This window comes from Pocillopora damicornis, chromosome 10, assembly GCF_964200805.1.
Source record: "Pocillopora damicornis chromosome 10, jaPocDami1.2, whole genome shotgun sequence".
Taxonomy (NCBI): domain Eukaryota; kingdom Metazoa; phylum Cnidaria; class Anthozoa; order Scleractinia; family Pocilloporidae; genus Pocillopora; species Pocillopora damicornis.
In genome coordinates this window covers 8,200,139-8,205,138 of record NC_142679.1, presented here as the reverse complement: position 1 = coordinate 8,205,138, position 5,000 = coordinate 8,200,139, and the positions used below count along the sequence as shown (strand labels likewise).

Below are 5,000 nucleotides of genomic sequence, written 5' to 3'. Positions count from 1 at the left end.
CTTGAACATTGGTGAACATCACCAATGACTAACAACTTAAGACGCAAACGAGTTTTTGTGCGACAACAACACCGTAAAGACTCATCATGTCAATCGCTCAGATTTTTTAAAGAAAACTTGGCTTTCTAGATCTTTAGTAAAAAGCAATTCTTTCTATTTGCAACAAAGTTTATAAAAATAACAAGGCGAATAAAGCGAAGTAAACATTGCCAATGACTATCCGCTTCAGACGCGAACGAGATAATTATTGTGTGACAACAACACCATTTGTGCATTGACTTTTTACCAAGCGACTTGACTTAAATAAATAAGACCGATTGACAGAGATCCTTATAAACTTTGTTGCAAATAAAAAAAAATCCGGTTTTTACCAAAGATCTTGTCTAGAAAGCCAAGTTTTCTTTAAAAAATCTGAGCAATTGACATGATGAGTCTTTACGGTGTTGTTGTCACAATAACTTGTTCGCGTCTAAAGCGGATATAGTCATTGGCGATGTTTACTTTACTTTATTCGCCTTGAGATCCCTTTAAACTTTGTTGCAAATAAAAAGAATTGATTTTTACTAAAGATCTTGTCTAGAAAGCCAAGTTTTCTTTAAAAATCTGACCGATTATCATGATGAGTCTTTACAGTGTTGTTGTCACACAATAATTCGTTCGCGTCTGAAGCAGTTAGAGTCATTGGTGATGTTTACTTCGCTTTATTCGCCTTGAGATCCTTATGAACTTTGTTGCAAACAGAAAGAATTGCTTTTTACTAAAAATCTTGTCTAGAGAGCCAAGTTTTCTTTAAAAAATCTGAGCGATTGACATGATGAGTCTTTACGGCGTTGTTGTCGCACAATTTATATAGTTTGCGTCTTAAGCTGTTATAGTCATTGGTGATGTTCACCAATGTTCACCAATGTTTAAGCTTCTGTCTGATGTTCACCAATGTTCACCAGTGTTTTTTACTAAATATCGTTTACTTTTCTGTATGTTTAACTTCTAATAAGTTGTATTGGATTGAGGACCAACTTGCCGACGTCTCTACTCGATTTTATATGTCGGCGAGTTGGCCCGTCGGCGAGTTGACCGTAATTCGTCCCAGCACAGAGGAAAATTACAATCGCTAGATCACATGTCAACTCGCACATGGTTTTGAAACCCTAAACTTACACCACGTGATTACAGCTTATCACTAGGTAACTAGAACAAAAGGAACAAAGTTCAATTTCACAGCATGACAGTCACGCAGTCCATTTCCTAACAAGGGACCAAATGTGTCCATACCGGAATATGTGAAAGGTGCAGCGGGAGTAATACGTTCTTCCTGGAGGTTCGCCATCTTTTGGACTTGCACTGGTCCGCTGAGCTTTTGACAGATCGTGCACTTCCGGAGTTGCTGCGAGACAGAGGAGCATCTATTGATAATCCAATAGCCAGCTTGTCTAACTGCATTGTGTGTCACACCACAACCTTGATGATGTTGCTCTTGATTGTGGTAGTGCCTAATAAGAAGCTCGGTTAAGTGGCTCTTCTTTGGAATGATGATTGGATGCTTAACCTGATAGGCTAAGGCTGCTTTCTGAAGTCTACCTCCTATTCTGAGTACTCCCTTTTCATCGAGAAATGGGTCTAGCCTAGAGAGTGAGCTGGTGTGCTTTAGCTTTTTGTTTCTGGTGTGGGCATTCTGGCAGTTGTGGAACATGCGATCCGCACCACTTAGGTTTTGTAGTACTTGGATCTCCTCTTTAAAATTCCAGAACTGAATGGATATCAAGAATATTTCTTCTGCCAGGCACATTTCTTTCACCATAGGGGGTCCTGAAACAGGTCTCCAGTTGAACTGCTGATTGGGACGATTCCTTTCAATCATTCTTTAAATAATCACAATGTTCCTTTTCAGGGGACTAAGAGATGGTGAGTGGTTGAAACGCTCTTGTTCCAAGACTTTTGGAAAGGTGTTCGGCTCTTTCCCTTGGCATGAGACTTTGTTTGAGATAAGAGCAACAGATTTTTCTTTCCTGACTTCTGCATCTTCAGGGTCCAAATCGGGTGGTGGATTTGAGTTCAGTATTGTAACATTGTTCTCCCATAGGAAGCTTGGGCCTTTGAACCATGATTCTTGTTCTGAAAGTTGCTTTGGAGTTGTGCCTCGTGAGGCGACGTCAGCTGGGTTGATCATACTGGCGATGTAGTGGCATCCCAGGTGGAAATCTTATTAAGATCTTACTAAGATTCTTATTAAGATTCTTAAATAAGAATCTTGTAAGAACTTACAAGATCTTGTAAGATCTTTTCACAAGATTCTTACAAGAATCGTGTAAGATCTACAAGATCTCGTAAGATTCTTACAAGATCTAACAAGATCTTGTGACAAGATCTTGTAAGAATCTTGTGACAAGATCGTTCAAGATCTTGTAAGTTCTTACAAGATTCTTGTAAGAATCTTGGGACAAGATCCTATAAGATCCTACAAGGTTCTTAACTAAGAATCTTGACAAGTATCTTAGTGACAAACTTACAAGAATCTTGACAAGTATCTTAGTGACAAACTTACAAGAATCTTACAAGATCTGGTAAGATTCCTGTGGAAAGAATCTTAATTAAATACCTTTTACAAGTTTTCACAAGAACTTGCTAAGATTCTCAACAATATCTTAAATGATCTTCAAAAGAACTTCAAGATCTTATAAGATTCTTAAAGAACTTTTAAGAATGTTTGCAGAATCTGTTTAAATTAGTAGATATCATAAATTTTTTTTCAGACCAATTTGCGGGTAAAATATAATGGTTTATGCAATACGTAATTACTAGATGAGTGAGGAATGGAGATCACAGCCAAGAAAGAATTTCTTTATCTAACACATGCAAAATTTATTGCAAATTCTCAACACTGTGAAATTAATTTCTAACAAAGATCTTGATAAGAAACATTAACTGTTGAACTTGTTTGATTTAAATGACAATTTGATTTAAAGTATCATTAATCATTGCACAAACAAGCCATTATATCTAAAGGAAAAACACTTCAAACAACACTATAATTATACATTTAAAAATTTGCTAATATATTCAAGCAAAAGTAGCAGCAAGACAAGGATAAAACTTTTCCTATCAAATTGAATTACTGTATTAATAACTCAAAAAATTTGACAGCTATTTTCCCTTAATGATCAAAAACAATGATTTGTGATACTTGTTTTGGTTATTTTTTAGCGACTGAATTAGAAGAATTTTTGCATTTTGAAATACAGAATGCACTGCAATACTATGAATTAAAGCTCGGTTTCCATTTTTACAAAAGCACACCCACTCCCTAAAACCAGCACTGGCAAAAGCAGTAACAAACACTAAAAAATATTGTCCATGTCTCAAAAGCTTGAGTGCTAACCTTAAGGGTGGGGACATGTCTCAGTTTGCAATGGCTTTTCTTCTTTTAGAGTAATTTAAGTATAAAAACAAAAACAAGAAAAACTTTTTGTACAAAAGCAAAGGTGTTCAAAGAATTAAAGCTCACTATCACTCATCTTAATTAGCATTTGACCATTAATTTGCATATATTTCATTTTTGTATAAACATCAACCAAGCCTTAGATCATTCAGTCTGTGGACTTGTCAACATCTCCCTCCCCAATGAGAAATTTTCTCTTGGAATCCAAGAATTTTTGATTCAAGGATTCTTATTTGAGGCCACTTCTTGTTCATTTGGGCATCGCCAAATTTATGTTTTATAGCTCCTATGGGAAGGAAAAAAAAATATATATATATGTATGCCACACACATATAATAGAGAAAACAGAAAGTCTTATTTTCTACCAGTCCATATTTATTGCCTTCCTGCTCATGGCTTGATTAACAGAAACTCTAACACATCTTCAGTGCTTTCCAAACTTTCCAAGTACTTCATAATTCTCAGTGACAGCATGCTAATGCAGAAACCAGTTGTTAATTTATGGCCCTAGGTACTGTCCAAATAAATGTGACTGGCTACTCAAAGCTTAAAGGATAACAGGTGTTAATTTGTTTCCTTCTAGAGCCAGCTTTTTAATGACAGCCTTGGCAATATTACTTTGTGTGCAAGAGAAATGACTAACCCTGATTCAATCGTGAAACAAGAATTTTCTAAGTACATATAACAACAGCAACAAAGCTGATTGTTGAAATCTCTGTTTTTGTTTTGTTTCTTGGTATGCTTTTCTTTGAAAAAACTAACTAGTACACTATAAAACAAATTACATTGGCTTACTTTTTAGTAGATCAACTCTGCAAGGGTCCAACTCCACCTTGCCAGTAGCCTTCCCTCTGGCAGGCTCTATGATGCCATTTGCCATCTCCTCAAGTGAGAAGAGATTGGCAAAAACCTTGAGAGCATATTTTTTTAAATCTCCACCAGAGGGGAGTAATAGGAGGTTGGTTTCATTGTACATCTAAAATGAAATATAACATATTGAGAGACAAGTATCAAGATTGGAAAAAATAACCATCTGTGTTTAAATAAGTATCATCATCTATTGTCTGCAATAAAATTGTTGCTCTTAATAATTGTGACTTAATTCCAGCTTGCAGTAGCCTGACTAGTGAAGTGCACTTACTAAGGAAGGTAGAGGGGAGGAGCTTCTCAATTGTTCTCCTTGATCACCATCATGCCTCATCTGTATGTACAGAAAAGGAGGTAGTGACCATCTTTAACAAGAATTTACTTATTTAATTTCTTTAAGAGCAAAGTTCTTATGCAAAGGTTACCATTTATGAAAATTGGCAATTTTCACTGCCCAACTTCAAACAAACTTTGTTCACCTTTTACACCATTGAAACAACTATTCAAAATTTCCACAAAAAGTTGATAAATGAAAAATTACCTTTTTAACTCGTGAATTGCGCACATGCGCAAGAGCGAGTTATAGATACGATGTGGGGAATAGCATTCGCTCGCTCGCTCGCTCGATTGGTCGATTCCTGTAAACTTTTTTTAGATTTTAGGCTTTTGAGTGCATTTTATAGTTTTTGGCGAGCAA

The 5,000-nt window shown here is 36.0% G+C and overlaps 1 long non-coding RNA gene across 1 annotated transcript in view; it reads right to left on the bottom strand.

Moving 5' to 3' along the window:
* Nucleotides 1–3,207: 3,207 nt before the first annotated feature.
* LOC149038761 (uncharacterized) overlaps nt 3,208–5,000 on the bottom strand; it is a 3,954-nt gene continuing 2,161 nt past the window's right edge. Inside the window, exon 2 of the long non-coding RNA XR_016180056.1 lies at nt 3,208–4,852. This is a non-coding gene — a long non-coding RNA (uncharacterized LOC149038761). The remainder of the gene's footprint in view (nt 4,853–5,000) is intronic.